This window comes from Etheostoma spectabile, unplaced genomic scaffold (assembly GCF_008692095.1).
Source record: "Etheostoma spectabile isolate EspeVRDwgs_2016 unplaced genomic scaffold, UIUC_Espe_1.0 scaffold00003120, whole genome shotgun sequence".
NCBI lineage: Eukaryota > Metazoa > Chordata > Actinopteri > Perciformes > Percidae > Etheostoma > Etheostoma spectabile.
Window position 1 is genome coordinate 1 of NW_022602994.1, and position 17,931 is coordinate 17,931.

At 39.8% G+C, this 17,931-nt stretch overlaps 1 long non-coding RNA gene, 1 other non-coding gene and 1 pseudogene across 2 annotated transcripts; 2 read left to right on the forward strand and 1 right to left on the reverse strand.

Annotated features, from left to right (window-relative positions):
- The first annotated feature begins 465 nt into the window (after positions 1 to 465).
- On the forward strand, positions 466 to 583 carry LOC116676370 (uncharacterized; annotated as a pseudogene).
- A 15,077-nt stretch (positions 584 to 15,660) lies between these two features.
- Positions 15,661 to 15,733, forward strand: trnat-ugu (transfer RNA threonine (anticodon UGU)). The gene has a single exon. It is a non-coding gene; the product is annotated as a tRNA-Thr (tRNA).
- Positions 15,734 to 16,823: 1,090 nt separating this feature from the next.
- On the reverse strand, positions 16,824 to 17,415 carry LOC116676368 (uncharacterized). The gene is made up of 3 exons (XR_004328656.1): positions 17,246 to 17,415; positions 17,104 to 17,153; positions 16,824 to 16,901 (listed from the first exon to the last, which is right to left on the reverse strand). It is a non-coding gene; the product is annotated as an uncharacterized LOC116676368 (long non-coding RNA).
- Positions 17,416 to 17,931: the final 516 nt, after the last annotated feature.

A 17,931-nucleotide genomic window follows, 5' to 3' on the forward strand; every position in this document is an offset into this window, starting at 1 on the left:
AACAATAAGATGTAGTTTTTGAATTTTAAAGTTATGTCCGAAAATCTACTTACAGTTCTACATGCTATGTTGTAGTTCTAGAATGTTAGGTTTGAGTTCTAGAATGTTAATTTCATTTCTAGAATGTTAGGTTTAACTTCGAGAATGTTAACCTGCAGTTCTGGATGTTAAGTTGCAGTTCTGAAAATTTGGTTGAAGTTGTAGAATTTTAAGAGTTGCGGTCCTAAACTGTTAATTACAGTTCTAAAATGTTACATGGAGTTCTAGAATGTTGAGTTGCAGTTCTAGAACAATAGGTTGAAGTTTTAGAATTTGAACATGCATTGTCACCAGACTTTAGTTTGATCAGAGGAACAGGAGGTCAGCAAAGGCCAAGATTGTAGAATGCAGGCACGTTTTAGTCTGGTAAATTTCTGTTTGAGAACCTTCAGTTCTAGAAATAGCTGGATTTCGCCCTCTATGGTTCCTTACGGCCACACCACCCTGAAAGTGCCCGCTCTTGTCAGATCTTGGAAGCCAAGCAGGGTTGGCTGGCTTAGTACTTGGATGGGAGACCGCCTGGGAATACCTGGTGCTGTCAGCTTTTCATTAGCATAAGGCGCTGTGGCTTCTTTGCTGGACGCAGAGCTGACAAGGAAACTGTATAGAGGACGCAACCTTTTTTTTTGAAGCACCATTCTTCTTTAGAATTAAACCAAACTGATTTGACCATACTTCTCTAAAGTCTAAGCAATGAATGATTTCATCTGCCAGGAAGCTTTTGCCATTACTCTAAGCATTCCTCCAACTAAAACAATTGCATGAAAAGGATCACTTTGGGATCAACACTGTTGCAGTTTTAACTACAACAGTCAGCATGGCAAGTACCCACTAGTAGGCTTGAGTCTATTTTAGTTCATAACTTGTTTTTCGTTTTTGTCTTGGGGTCAAATTGACTTAAGTTTCTTTATCAGAAATGAGTTTTCTATTAACCAAAAATAACATCATTGGTTATCAATGATATTTGCTATTAAAATTACTTATTTCATTGAATTTTAGGGTTTTAAATACATAGTGTTTGGTTTTCCTAGGTCAATTTGACCTGGTGGTCCATGGAGCACTATTGTGCTTTACAGCAGATAACCATGTAAAGACCAGCTAAAACCGGGCGGCTGTGGCTCAGTGGCAGAGCTGTTGCCTGCCAATTGGAAGGTTGGTGGTTCGGTGCTGCGCATCGGAGTATAAGTGTGTGTGAGTGTGTATTTAATGAGCAGAAGCACCTTGTACGGCAGCCTCGGCCACATTGTATGAAAGTGTGTGAATGGTGAATGTGGTGGTGAAATACAGCACATTTAAAAGAAGAACCTTACACATACACGGTCCCCACAAACACACAATAATACGAACAGCAGCTGCAAACTACTCATGTAATGGTAACATTGAGCTTTCCAACACATGGAACCTGCTAAAGATCACATTGTGCTCTCCTGCATAAACATGCGCACACACCTGGGGTAATGGATCGTATATTGTACTTTTCAGCAGACGAGCACATCAGTCCCTCCAGAATTTTGTGTCTTTTTTTGCGGAAGCTTTTGTAAAGAGCTTTTTATGATTTGTTTTGTCTTGTGATAAAAGTAACAATGTCTTGTATTGCAATATCTTTTTTAATGTTTAACAATAAGAAAACTTTATGAAAATAAAACTTGCTAAGTTTTCCTAGTAACCAAAAGGCTTGGGATGCTGTGATTGTTGGTATAATATGAAAATGGTTGGAGAATTTAAGATTATTTATTGAATTAATCAAATTTTAACATGTCAGTGGCTTGTTGATCTTTACATTGTTTAATTCCTCACCTGGCCTTGGACACTTCCTTTGGTTTGATAAAGATTTGTTAGGCTTTAACGTATCATTGCACTTACAATAATGATCGTAGCTGTTCTCAGTTTAGGTCACTCTGTACATCTCATCTCCAGTTTTTTCCTGCATCCACCATTTGTGTCACATACTGAGACAAAGACTGGCACATGGGACTGCTGGGATTAGATAAAGTAGCGGGAAACTCCGGTTATTGGTCAAATTTGTTGCAATAATTTGTCAAAATTGGGGGTCACACAAAAAGTCTCTGTTATTGGTCGAATTCGTGTGAATTGTATATTGCAACATTGCAAAATGCTGGAGGGACTGAAACACGTACAGTTGTGTTCAGAATAATAGCAGTGTTTAAAAAAAGAGCATGTCGAGCCATTTACCACTGCTTAAATCATATATTTAAGTGCATAAAGCACTTACTGTAACTAGAAGGCTGCAACTAAATTTAAAAAAAATAAACATTCAAATAAACTACTGGTTTCTACTGTGCTGTACTTCAACTGGCAACATCAAGGTAGTGCATCAAGGTAGGCATTAGTCAACATAACATTAAACATGTATAGTGCATGAATTGAACAGTCGTTTCCCACAAATTATTCAGTGCAAAACTTGTGCTGGGCAAGAAGTCAATGTTGTGATATTTATCTATTAACAATAAATGTATTAAATCTGAAGTAGAAGAGGCAAACAGTTATCTCAAATCTGAGGTAGAAGAGGCAAATGATTTGTAAAGAGGAGGCAGAAAAAACAAAACTTCCCCAACTCAGCTCAACAAACAGTCCATTCTGAGTGATTCACTCATTGAACAAATCATTCTTCAGCGTCAGTAGACACCCTTTCAGTGGTTTGTTGTCCTCAAGACACATCACACTTTTTTGGATAAATGTGAATGTAAGCTCAAGATTCTGTGGGTACTGTGGGTCTAGTGCATGGACGTAGCCGTGATCTGTCAGTGAATCGAAAGGCAATGGTCAAGTAGTTTGTTTGGCATGTAGTGGTTTTTTTTTGGCTCCACTGCCAGATGGAGCTTTCTGATTATATTTTACGACTGACTTCTTTTGACACAAAACATTTGACAAACATTCAAACTTGCATTCAAAACTGTTGGGTGGGGCCTCATTTATTTGCTTGTATTACATCAAGTGACCTGCATACCAATGACCGTCAGAGATGGCAAAAGTACTCACTGCCCATACTCAAGTAGAAGTACACATAATTGTGTTAACAAATACTCCGGTAAAAGTAGAAGTACTGATTTAACTACCCTTGCAACACCTTTAAGGGTTCCACGGTGTAATGGTTAGCAATCTGGACTTTGAATCCAGTGATCTAAGTTCAAATCTCAGTGGAACCTGGTTTTAAGTTGCATGTATGCATTAGCTTAAGTGTTTGTGTTGTAGTATCTATAGAGATTTGTGGTGTAGTATGGAACCATTGTGTGCTCCTGCTTCCTGCTTCTTACAGTGCAGACGCTTTGCTGCTTGCTCCTGCTTCTGCTTGCATATTTTTGCTGATAATCGTGCTTTTCCTCTGAGAAACTATGAGCAGCGGCTCTTGGACACTTCAAAACACTGGACTATACATTTTTTGTAGACATAGTAGGCTATTGCCATATTTTAAATTTTTCTGCGTGAGCGTGGCCTACCAATAGCTCAAGCCTGTCCTACAGTGATTGTAGCTAAAGCTAATTAGCAGCAAGATGCCTCCTTTCTCCGTAGAAGACTACTACAAACTCCTTCAGAAGATTGCACTTCTGGAAACCAAGGTTCACCTACTAGAAGTGAACGTGGAAGTTAACGGATCTTGTGGAAATGACACCACTTTACCATGGACCCATAACAATGGACAGAAGCATGCTAACACACGGCTAATTAGCACCAACAAGACTACAAAGAAACAGGAGGGTGGAACTGGTAATAAATCAACAAGTGGCGGTCCTCCCTGGAACTCGTCTGGTGCGAAGCCTAAGAGTAAATCATTTTCCTGGGAAATGGGAGGACGACTAACGGGCCGGGCACAGCGCCCTGAGATGTGTGATATGACCGGCTGGCCTGCACTATCATCTGGGCACAGCGCCTCTTCAACCCCTGTACCTAGTAGGACACAGCCGTGGACAGCTGCAAAAGGGAAATAAGCAACAAAATGCCCCCCCAACAACCTGGTGTGCAACTGGATAACAGATTTGCTCCTCTGCTGCAGGACGCTGGGCAGTCATCTGATGACCGGGACTGCGTCTCATCACCACACAGCAGGGTAAGGACTGAGAGCAATTCCAAAAGTAAAAAGCTAACAACTGGGCCTCAAACCCTGATTGTGGGTGACTCTGCTGTAAAAGATTTAAAAAACAGTAAAAACACCAAAATACTATGTTTTCCCAAAGACATGGTGTCTGACTTGACCCAAAAAATCCCAGATATCGTGGCAGCACACCCAACTGTGAAGAACATTATTCTGCATATAGGGTCAAATGATGTTGTAAAGCAACAGTCTGAATTGCTGAAACTGGACTTTAGGGAACTGCTTGACACAGTCACCCCCCTAAACGCAAATGTGTTTATCAGTGGTCCTATACCGTCAGTCAGAAGAGGAGATGAGAGATTCAGCCGACTGTTGGGACTAAACAAATGGCTTTCAACTGAATGTACCGTCCACTCTCTGAAGTTCATTGACAATTTAAACATTTTCTGGGAGCGCAGACATCTTTTTAAAGCAGATAGACTTTCCCTTAACAAGCCAGGAGTAAAGCTGTTCACCTCTAATCTGCTTTACTTTCTGCGCTACACATCTGCTCCCTCTGCCAAGGTCACAAAACAAAAGGAAGACACAACAAAGTGCGGCAGTGATCCAGCACAGCCCCCGCCTGTGCAAAGATTTGACCATGGGAGACCAGAGAGCAGAGACACGAAACCTCCACTCCCTCTTCACCCGTCCAGCACCCCTCAAACCTTCCCAACCCCGAACCTTCTGAGGATTCATCGCTGTCTCTACTGATGTCTCCACACACCCTTTCCCTTATTTCCCCCATCAATTATACACCCCTTCCTACCCCCATGGCTCAACCCCGGCAAAAGTAAAACGCCAAGCACCACTACCAGGATGTCAGAAAACTCCTTCCCCCCAGACTGATAAGGACGCTTGTGTGCAAAATCTGGCAAGCACTATCTGATATGTGCCGGGCCTTGGCTGCAGGACTAGTGATACTAATGACTCTTTTCAAGACAAGCCCGGGCCCTGTGGATTCAATTCTTCCTCAATTTCTGTTGTGATAGGTAATAGGAAAAGAATGGTGAATAAGCACTTAACTGCAAACTTAGCAAATTTAGCATCCATTCCTCGTCAGCTACAGCCTGTCCAAAAAATGAAAACACACTAACACTAGCCTTACTAAACGTCAGGTCTTTGGCAGGAAATCATTTTAATCAATGATTTTATTACTAAGCACAATCTAGATTTTATGTTTTTAACTGAAACCTGGTTAGACTATAAAAACAGTGCTGCTGTTCTCATCGAGTCAGCTCCCCCTAATTTCAGTTTATGAGTGAGAATAGAGTGAATAAGAAAGGAGGTGGAGTCGCCATTTTGTTTAATGACTCATTCCACTGTACGAAATATGTTATGGAAATTTTGTTTCTTTTGAATATGTTGCTCTTCAATTAAGATCTTCCCCTCAAGCGATGTTTCTAAATATCTACAGGCCACCTAAATATTCTGCAACCTTCATTGATGACTTCACTGAATTGCTGTCTATTATCTGCATTAACTTTGATTGTGTAATCATTGCGGGTGATTTTAACATTCATGTTGACAGCCCCCAGGACAGGGGGACCAAAGAGCTGTGTTGTGTTTTTGAGAACTATGGACTGACTCAGCATGTGACGGAGCCCACCCACAATAAGGGGCACACTCTGGACTTGATTGTCTCCAAAGGTCTGAACATTTCCAAGGTTGTGGTGACTGACGTTGCTCTCTCAGATCATTCCTGTGTTTTCTTTAACGGCTCTATCTCTGTGCCCAAAAGTGTCCAAACAAAGATAATCAGAAAACGGTATATCACTGAAAACACCAGTGAAACATTTATTCAGCTTTTCTCCTCCACACCAGCCCTCTCTGGGCTCTCAGTCACTGAGCTTGTAGATAATTTCAACTGTAAAATTACAAATGTTATTGATGCCATTGCTCCCACTAAGGTCAAAGTTGTATCTGGTAAGAAAAGATCTCCATGGAGAAATGTCCTACTGGTGAGAACAGAAAAAAGAGAGTGTAGGAAAGCTGAACGAAGGTGGCGAAAAACAAATCTCCTGGTCCATTATAACTCCTATAAAGAGAGACTTCGCATTTATAATTTGGAACTGAGGAATGCAAGAAGGTCCTTTTTCTCTGATATTATCTCTAGAAACAATAATAATTCACGTGCTTTGTTTGCTACTGTTGATAGGTTAACAAACCCTCCAGTACCAGTAGCATCTGAACTTTTATCTACCAAGGCCTGCAATGACTTTGCCTCCTTCTTCAAAGACAAAATTCAGAAGATTAGACAAACAGTCAGTGCCTCCATATCAAGTTCAGGATATGTGTTGTCACAGTGTTCAAGCAAAAATAGTTCCAATATGACAGAATTTCACACGATCAACCATACAAACCTGGAGGACATTATTCAACATCTGAAAACCTCGACCTGTTGCCTTGATGTTCTACCAACGGGACTTTTCAAAAATGTTTCCAATTGTTTGACTTCTGATCTTCTACAGATTGTGAACACATCTCTTCTTTCAGGAATCTTTCCACAGGCCCTGAAAACTGCAGTAATCAAGCCACTCTTAAAAAAGAACAACCTAGACAAGTCACTAATGAGCAACTATAGGCCAATATCAAACCTTCCGTTTTTAAGTAAAATCATTGAAAAAGTAGTCTTTCAACAACTCAACCATTTCTTGTCACTAAGCAACAGTTTTGATACCTTTCAGTCGGGTTTCCGACCACACCACAGCACTGAAACGGCTCTTGTCAAAGTTTTTAATGACATCCACCTTAACACAGATAATGGCAAAATTTCAATCTTAGTATTACTTGATCTCAGTGCTGCATTTGACACGGTCGACCACGACATACTACTAGACCGATTGGAAAACTGCGTTGGCCTTTCTGGCTTAGTACTAAACTGGTTTGAATCCTACCTAAAGAATAGGGATTACTTTGTGTCTATAGGTAATTATGCATCTGAGCGTACAAATATGACGTGCGGAGTTCCGCAAGGCTCAATTCTGGGGCCTCTTCTGTTTAACATCTACATGCTTCCACTGGCTCAGATTATGGAGAAAAACAAAATAAGTTACCATAGTTATGCGGACGACACACAAATTTACATAACCTTATCGCCAGGGGACTATAGTCCAATACAAAAACTGACTAAGTGCATCGAACAAATTAACGGCTGGATGTGCCAGAACTTTCTGAAATTAAATGAAGGAAAAACTGAGGTGGTTGTTTTTGGAGCAAGAGAGGAACGATTAAAAGTCTGCGCTCAGCTTCAAACAACAATGTTAAAAACAACAGACAAAGCCAGAAATCTTGGTGTAGTCATGGACTCAGACCTGAACTTTAACAGCCACATTAAGACAATTACAAAGTCAGCCTACTATCACCTTAAGAATATATCAAGGGTTAAAGGACTTATGTGTCAACAGGATTTGGAAAAACTTGTCCATGCCTTTATCTTCAGTAGACTTGACTACTGTAACGGGGTCTTTACAGGTCTCCCTAAAAATCAATCAGACAGCTGCAGCTGATTCAGAACGCTGCTGCTCGAGTCCTCACTAAGACCAAGAGACTGGATCACATCACTCCAGTTCTGAAGTCCTTACACTGGCTTCCTGTGTCTCAAAGAATTGATTTCAAAGTACTCTTGCTAGTTTATAAATCACTTAACGGTTTAGGTCCAAAATATATTTCTGATCTGCTACTACACTATGAACCACCCAGACCTCTCAGGTCATCTGGGACAGGTCTGCTTTCTGTCCCCAGAGTCAGAACTAAACAGAGTGAAGCAGCTTTCAGTTTCTATGCTCCTCATATCTGGAATAAACTCCCAGAAACCTGTAGATCCGCTGCTACTCTCAGTTCTTTTAAATCAAGGCTGAAGACCTTCCTTTTTGATGCTGCCTTTCTTTAAATGACTAATCATTTCTTTAAATTTCTTATGCTGCACTGTAAATTTAATTCTTGTGTTTTATGTTTCTCTTTGTTTTTAACTGTCTATTCATGTGTTTTACCGGTTTTTAATGCTTGTGATTTTTAACTGTTTTTACTTGTGTTTTATCTGTTTAACTGATTTTGTGTAAAGCACTTTGAATTGCCTTGTTGCTGAAATGTGCTATACAAATAAAGCTGCCTTGCCTTGCCTTGCCTATGAAAACATATGGAACCATGTTTTTAATGAAACTTATTTCCTTCTGTCTTGGCAGGACTCCCTGGAAGAAGAGTTACTGTAGCTCAATGGGATTGTTCCTGGTTAAATAAAGGTTAAATAAAAATGAAAGGAATCTGTAATATGTCCAAACATTCTTCTCTTCATTACCGACATACTGGAAGTCGGCCATGTTTAATTGGATGCTCTCCAGTTATTGTTATTTGGTAGATTAATATTATATTTTCCTACTTTGGGGACTTTTCATTTCACATTCTTTGTCTGACATTTTCTATTCCCTGTTTGTATTTTCTGTGACTGCATGTGGTTTTAAATCTGTTGGGGCCAGTTGTTCAAAATATTTAATCTGGATCAAAATTATTCGGATTTGGAAATCCCATTTCTTCCTATCCAGGATCAGGTAATCTGTCTTACTTTTATGCCAGTTTTTCAAAGCAACATTGGATTGGATCACCCTGATCCAGATACACAGTTTTCAAGATTACCAAATCCGGATTACCAGTGCTCTAAATGGGACAACATATCACAATGTGGGCTACCAGCTACGTACAGAACAGGTAGAAGAGCCAAGATGGGGTCACTCTAAGTGTTTATTTTGAGACAAAACACAAAAATAACTCCCACTTCCATTCATAATTTCTTTTATGACCCCTCATCTGAGCCACTACAAATAAAAAACTAACATACATTAACAAATACATTGTGGAAATTTTTGAAAACGTCTTAAAAAAAAAGAAGTTAAAAGTGCAGTAGTAGTAGTAGAATGTTCAGGGTTCTTCTTCATCTAAGGACGAAAGACCAGAAATTTGTATTAGATTGTTTCCTTGAAATGAATATACGGTGATGAATGAGATATATATTATTATTTTGATTTTTTTTGTTGTTATTTAAATCTGTGTGGGGGATTGTTTCAGGAGGACAAAATAATTTTTAATTTTATTTTATTTTTTACTTTACCAAACTTAACTAAGGTTAAACAAGTCAAGCGCAAAATAGAAAAAGTGTATACACTAAATGATACAATGTATTATAAGTTTTCGTGCTGGAATCCACCTTGAAATCCAACCCCCTGTTGGGATCTGGATAATCCTGTTTTTTTGGATCAAAGTTATCCAAATCCCACTGAAAAGTTTTGAACAACACAAACTGAAGGTTTGATCCAGATTAAAACTAGGATTGGATTCCGTGATCTAATCTGATTTCAGATTCCTTCTTTCCCTTTTGAACAACCCATTTTCAAGATTTGATCCAATCCAATAACCAAAATCCGATTAGTTTACCTTTGAACAACTGGCCCCAGGAGTTTCTTAAGACTAAAGCAAAGACACTGATGATGTCATCCAAAAGAAACATAAAGGACAGCAACCTGTTTCCAGAGGACACTAAAGAATGACGGAGCAGCAGGAAACAGAGCAGCTCAAATAGCAAACAGCTGATTTATTCATCTGACTCGTAGAATAACGCCAATGATTGACTCGTTTTAAATGTCTGGGAATGTGGAACAGCTCCATGCTGACTACCTGAAATAAAACAAGGCCACATGCTGACTATTGGGGACTTGATTTGATGGATTTATTCTTCCTGTTGTGTCTCTGTTTAAACTCCTAATTTAAAGGTAAAGTCAGCGTCCACTAAAGGTTGTGTTGTTGCTGCTGACAGACTCAGATTATTATTCTAAGTGTGTGACAACATTATGGGATGGATCCCTACAGAGATAGACCTTTTAGTTAAAGAGGAACATCCTTTTAGTTTAGATCCTTTAGTTTCCAACCAGACCAGAGTGGTGATTGTAGGAACAGTGGAAAGATTAACCATGACGGCTTTTCATATATATATTTTCTTTTTCTATTGACTATAGTTGTGTTTGTTATTAACAGAAATCAACCCGTCAACATTTCTATTTGTTCTAAATGATATTTAATGATATTTAAGTTGTGAAGGTCTGCAGAAAAATCTTTCCGATCTCCGACATTGGTCCTGTATTAGATCAGAACTGTAGTTACTTACTTACCCTACACAAATAGTGCAACATGTTCCAACGCATAAAATGCTATACTAATAAATCTTTGAATGACAGCACACAATGTCACACGGAAGACTGGGGTTTGATTTCCCGATGGGGAGATTTATCTACCAGCTGCTGATTGTTTACCAAAGCTACATAAACACTACTACATCTGCCAGAGTAGATTGGTCAGAATAGATCTCACAGGGCACCCAGATAGCTCAGTGGGTAGAGCGGGTGCCCATATACAGAGGTTTGCTCCTCGACGCAGCGGTTCGAATCCAGCCTGTGGCCCTTTGCTGCATGTCTCTCTCTCTCTCTCTCTCTCCCCTTTCACATCTTCATCTGTCCTCTCCAATAAAGGGAAAACCCCTGAAAATATAACTTTAAGAATACATCTCACAGTGTTCAGTCATAATAATATCTAAGTAGTATGTGTTTCATGATTGTACTTTTGTTTTTGAATGGTAAATGAACATATTTTGAAGAATAGTTTTAGAAATGTGCTGGAATTTGCAATAAAAAACATGACTTTTCCTATTTTGACAAACTGTTTTGATCACTTGAGGTATTTCAGTGAAGTCTTTGATCTTGGACAGTTACTTTGCAATCTAAAACTGTTGCATTTGTTACTTTCAGCTGGATTACTGCAATTCTTTATTCTAAGGCTGCTCGAAAAAGTCCATAAAGACTCTTCAGCTGATCCAGAATGCTGCAACACGTGTTCTGCCAGGAACAGAGATCACATCTCTTCTGTTTTAGCTTCTCTGCACTGGCTTCCTGTAAAATCCAGAATAGAATTTAAAATCCTTCTTCTCACCTACAAAGCTCTTCATGTTCAGGCACCATCTTATCTTAAAGCGCTCATAGTACCTTATTACCCCACCAGAGCACTGCGCTCCCAGAATGCAGGGTTCCTTGTGGTTCCTAGAGTCTCTAAAAGTAGAATGGGAGCCAGAGTGTTCAGCTATCAAGCTCCTCTCCTGTGGAACCAGGTTCCCGTTTGGGTTCAGGAGGCAGACACCGTCTCCACATGTAAGAGTAGGCTTTCCTCTTTGATTAAGCATACATGTGCAGCTCAACCTCAAAAAGCCATAAAGCAAATGCTTGTGGCTTAAAGATCGAGGTCCCGCTCATAAAACATCAGACAGGCGCAGTCTCTGTGGTGCAATAGGTCAGCGCAGTTGGCTGTTAACTGAAAGGATGGTGGTTCAGGTTTACCCAGGGATGTTTGTTGCTTAAATAACATAGAGGGAGATAACTCTGGGATTTATCCTTCTGCAGAAGACCTTAGAGCAGCCCAAAGATAACCCAAGTGGCCTTATGTCTATCAGAAGGTACAGTTTTCCAAACCATGGACATATTACTCTTTACGGTCATCAGAGATAGGAATTAACGAAGTACAAATACTTCCTTACTGTACTCAAGTTCATTTTTCAGATATTTTTTACTATACTATTTATTTTTGTGGCAACTTTTTACTTTTACTCCTTACATTTTAACATAAACATAGGTACTTTCTTCTCCTTAAATTTTACAAAACTGGCTTGTTACTTTAGTTTTGTACTAAAGGTCGTATATCAGGAGTGATTGTGAAAAGAATAGCGCTGACACGCGCCTCACACCACGAGCGGGCGCATATGCCACACAAAGATAAAAGTGAGAGAATAAAAAAAGAGACAAGCTGTCCGGAGGATGATCCGCTGAGATCTTGTGCGTCCTTGAGAACTGTAAGTTGTATAACTGATGTTGTCAGCTCATGTAAGCCTGTTGTTGTATTGAGTTTTGTGAGTTTGGAGAGAGGGCGTGTGATGAAAGTGAGGGCTCTGACACAGAAAGGGATATTACAGAGGGTGAGGAGGATGACGGAGAAGATTAGGAGGATGACGAAGCCGGTGAAGAGCATGAAGAAGAGATTGAGGAAGAAGAAAACATAAATGGGACAGAGAGAGGAACAGCCAGAGGGACAGCAAGTGGATCCATGTGGATCAAGTACTGCACCATCAGGTTTGTGATGAAGAAGGTTCTTACTATATTCAAAGCAGTGCAATTACAATTTCATTGAAGATCTACTGTGTGTCCTTAAAATGGGGCTTTCTGCTGTAAAATTCTTTTTTTGTGTCAATACGGCTCTGTTTCTTTTTTTTAAGTACATACTTGGCCTACATTTTGAAATGCATGCAGGTATACATGCTTACATGCTGATGTTGACTAAAAAGAGGAATTTAAAAAGTCATCTTTTATAAATTGATCTTAATTGCATAATTTAACAAAAGAGAAAAATCCAACTTTTCAGGACACCAGCTTTATTGCCTAGCCAAATTAGCTGTTAGCTAAACTAACCTTGTTAGCTTTCCGGTGGAGGCTAACAGCAGACCGCCACTGTGGAACAGATCGTACAGTGCCGTAAATCCCTGGTAAATCCTCGTACATCATGATCATCATCTGCGCGTGCACGAACAAATTGCACATGCGCAGAACGGATCATGGAGGCAGGACGGATCGTGTACCGACATACGTATTTCTACTGAACTGGTGAACTTGGGTAATGTAAAGCCCCAGTGGCCTAATGGATAAGGCATTGGCCTCCTAAGCCAGGGATTGTGGATTCAAGTCCCACCTGGTGTGATTTTCAACAGAGTGGCGCAGCTGAAGAGTGCCGGTCCCATAGCCCAGAGGTTGATGGATGGTAACCATCCTCTGCTGTTCTCTTTTGCTGGTGACACAATGCTAGACACTCTGAAAGGGTGATGCATCAAGAGATTATGACTATACTGTTCTCCCTATGTGTTATGCACTTCCAGTACGTTGACACAGTTTAACAGAAAGCCAAACTCAAATTCACGAGCCAGGACAATGAGCGTCTTGCTCCTTTTATTATCTTCAGGCAGGTGAAATTGATGAGTGAAAACTAAGCAGAAAGAAAAAGACGGAAGCTTAGTCTCTTCTACTGCAAATAGCTATAGCATACTAAGCTATCTTTAACTATACAACACATGAACAATGTGCTAACTACCCATTAACACACATAGCGCTAGCAGAAACATCGAGATAGCATTGCTAGCAGAGAAACAATGTGAATTCAATAATGAATGAATGAAAGGTTTACTAACTTTACAGCTACAACAATAATGCAAGTAGTACCGACAGAAATAAATAGTAAACTTACAGCCAATGTTGTCGTGGGAAAATCAATAAAGAGTCCAACTCGGATACCATGATTCCTCCGGCATAGTTCTTCTTCAACTACGTAAAACATGTAGCTTGTCATGCGTTTCAAAATAAAGGTCCGGGCTAACTATTCCTGCGTATACTTTACTACATATAGTGCGACACATCTAATTGACTTACATAGAACATTTTAAAATTAAAATAATTCTTAATAAATCTGAGGACAAAACTCTACACAATGATATGATGTTAACACGTAACTTCATCCATCTTTGCTGTTGCATTGCAATAACAAATAGCTACATTTATGTAAAGTAATCGACAGGTTTTATGCCCGTGTTGAATAGGGAGGGAAATGTAATGCATACCCCTACGTTTTATCTTCTTCTAATATTTATCATGAAACGAGGAAGCAATATAGAGCCCTAGTAAACAAAAAGAGAGAAAAACAGCAGTGAGAGAAACAAATCAAGGGGCTGGAGAGCAGGAAGAGGGAGAGCCAGAGGAGTTCTGGGAGTTTGGAGAGAGGGCGTGTGATGAAAGTGAGGGCTCTGACACAGAGAGGGATATTCCAGAGGGTGAGGAGGATGAAGAAGAGGGTGAGGAGGATGAAGAAGAGAGTGAGGAGGAAGAAAACATAAATGGGACAGAGGGAGGAACAGCCAGAGGGACAGCAAGTGGATCCATGTGGATCAAGTACTGCACCATCAGGTTTGTGATGAAGAAGGTTCTTACTATTTTCAAAGCAGTGCAAATACAATTTCATTGTAGGTCTGCTGTGTGTCCTTAAAATTGTGCTTTCTGCTGTAAAATTCTTTTTTTGTGTCAATGCGGCTAATTTTACATGCAGGTATACATGCATACAGTGGTATGCATGCGATTAGGAACCCATGCTGAAGTTGACCAAAAAGAGAAATTTAAAAAATCGTCTTTTGGAAATTGAGCTTATTGCCTTAATTTAATAAAAAGGAAAAATCCAACCTTTAAGGACATCAAATGCGTTGTCTAGTGATGGTATAGTGGTGAGCATAGCTGCCTTCCAAGCAGTTGACATGGGTTCAATTCCCAGCCATCGCAGTAGTTTTCATTGTGTGGTTACTTGCTTTATTTATCAAGAAGTAGCCAGAAAGGTTACTTGCCCAACCCGATTTGATAAAAATATTAGATCTCTGTTATGGTACAAATAAGAGAGCATATCAACCAATTAAGCTGCCTCCACGAGGATATACAGGAACAGGCAGAGCACTACAATTTGTTCTTTGCCCGTGTCTGGTAACTACTACTAACTAATTGAAAAGATTATGAACATTTGTCCAAACAGGTGTAGCTCTGCTTTTTGTATTATCTCATAGGTACTGGAAGCAACCCATCTCCACCAATGCATCTCTTAGCATTTATTTTCAGTCTCAATGCCCAGATGTGTACAAGATTTGCAGTGAACTTTGTATTGTCCAGCAGAAAGGCAGCAGGTGTGTTACTTTTTGATTATGATTTATACCATAGCAGTGCAATCATTTTAACCAGGTTTGATTTCAAGCCACCACAGTTGCATTTACAGGTTGAAGCCATATACAACATTAACATTACATGTTTTACCCAGTTTTCTTCTTTTATTCTGTAATATTTCAATTTCTTTGCGGTAAGTCATCCCATAAGGATTAATAAAGATAAGTCTAAGTCTATCTCAGAAAAAAGTCAACAAATCTGAAAATCTTCAGGGTATGTAGCTCAGTGGTAGAGCTCCTGCTTTACATGTTACATGTTACCCCTAAGTGCAAACAGCAGAGCAGAATAGCACAGCGGAAGCGTGCTGGGCCCAAAACCCAGAGATCAATGGATCAAAACTATTCTCTACTAAATCCTATAGCAGAGGATGGTTCCTTGAACTTTCCCTGCAGTATAGCGACCCCTGCTGACCTATTACCTAAAACTACGCATCTCTTCCCCATTGACTCCTCCAAAATGACGCGTCTCCTTCTGAAGCATGAGTTTCTTGAACAAAGTAAAGATAGAGTATGCTGAGATCGAGTATGGTCACGTGACTGCACAACGACGTTTGATTGGTGAAACACAGTCATGTGGTAGAGCCTTCAGCGGAAGACTCTCTCTCTATAGCTCTCTCTGGAGCTGCTTGACAAAGATGGATGGATGGTTGGAACCCTGGTCACTAGCTCATTGTAATCTTGCATGACAGGCAATCCTGTAGGAGGCGCTGTAGCTTAGTGGTTAAAGCACCTGTCTTGTAAACAGGAGATCCTGGGTCCAAATCCCAGCAGTGCCTAATCATCAGTTAATGTTTATGTTATTTGCACTACAAAGAGTGTATATATTTGTTTTTGCTATAGTGCTTAACAAGCATTATATAATTTTGCCCAATTGTGGCGTGTTGATGGGCACTAAATATCTAAAGTGAAATGGATTGGACCCATTTTTTAATGCTTTTAAACCTTGTTGTTGGGGCTGAACGTGGCCCAGGTGTACACCAGTACCCTGTGACATCACTGTTGGGTGGGGTTTCAGGTGCATGTGATGCTGACTGAGGTCAGAGGTGAAATGAACATGAACTTTACTGGCCAAGGCACTTTGGGCGCTGACTGTGTGATTTTAACATCTTCGATGCTGTTGTAATAAAAATTAATACATTTATTATTTGATATTAGTTGACTATATTGGGATATGCAACTGAAGGAAGAATCTTTATGCCTTTGCATTTTGGATGCTTTTCTGTTGTTTAGATATGGCTACATTCACATAAAGTATCCAAAGAGTACAATACTGCTGGGATTTGAACCCAGGATCTCCTGTTTACTAGACAGTAAGGGTGTGACGAGATCTCGTTTTACGAGATCTCGCGAGATTAAAACGTGACGAGATTTCTCGTCGAGGTGAAAAGTTGTCTCGTGAGGCGATGTGATGTCAGTGTGATGGAGCGTGAAATTACTATTGAAGATCCCCCTGCCACTTTTAAATCATTTGTTAGGAGTTAGATTTCGTGTGAAATTGTACTTTACTGCATATAATTCATTAAAATAGTAAAAAAAAAAAAAGAAGTTAAATAACATTCATCATTAATAGTTGATTTCAAAATGCACTTTTTGCATTTTGTGATTTTTCAGTTGAATAAAAAAACTATTTTTCATTCATATATTTCATCGAGGATTTCTTTAAATTTAAAAAAAAAGTCTCGTCTCGTCTCGTTCTCGTGAACCCAATCTCGTGATGTGTCTCGTCTCGTGGAGTAAGCGTCTCGTCACACCCCTACTAGACAGGCACTTTAACCAACTAAGCCACAGCACCTCCACGAGTACCAATAGTGTTAAGTCTTAATTTATTTGGTGCAGAGACTACCTCTGTTTGCGTGTCATCATAAGATTCGTTGCATCTTGCCGCAGCATGCGGCGGACGGTATCACCTCCAGTACAACCACCGAGGGTCGACAGGAAAAGTTGCTGTAAACATATAGTAACAGATTATGCATACAGTGTAGAGCTTGTACAATCTCATTTTGTAAGAGAAGTCAGTTCAGTTAAGATATTAGATTTTATGCAATTATATAGTGTTCGTCTTAGGGCAGAACTATGGCCACTTAATTTCCATATTGTTCCTCCTCTCCATACACACATACAAACATGTGAGCAACTTGAGTCTTACCTCTCATTTTGATCTCCATGTCTGAGCCACCTCCCTCTGTGTGAGTTCTTCTGTTTAAAACAACAAAAACGTTATGTTACTCTAGTGATCCTTGCCATTTAATTGTACTTCATTGCAAATGCAAAAATCAAAGCAACTGTACCTTCAACTGGGTCCCAAGATGAAGTGGTAGTCCGTGGTGGGGTCACCACAGACTCATCCTGCTCTGGGCAACCAGCTGGTTTCCTGCATGGCGTTGATACATATAAAAATAAATTAGATATGATTTTTATATAAGATGAAGTTGATAGGTTGCCTGCACATGAATCTATGAACCTATTCTTTTATATTAGACAAAACTTACATGCAGGTGGTGGAGGAAGTATTATCTGCTGAGCTGAAAAAAGACAGGAAGAGACAAACATCAGAACAATCACATGATATGCACCATGTTGACTGTCAGTGGTTCCATGTGAAGAAATATGACTGGTTTCTTATATGCATGCATACATTTTAACTTACAGACAGGGCTTCCAGACGCACGCTCCATCCTGGACAGTTTATCTGGTCGTGCAACAGATTCATCTGTAATACAGAGACCATATGGTGTGTACCCATTGCAAAATCTGTGATTTGAAATATGTGAAAAAATGTAGTCTATAATAAAGTTCTTACCATTGCTTGAAGAATCTGTCATGAACCTCCTTGGGCTTCGGCGCTGCCTTTTTTGGACACTTGCTGCATCTTCTGTCTGGATGCTGGAAGTGTCCCTCAGCCGCCGACACCGGTCCACAGCTTTGGCGTAGGAATCTATGTTAAGAGAACATTTGTGATCCAGTAGTACAAAAA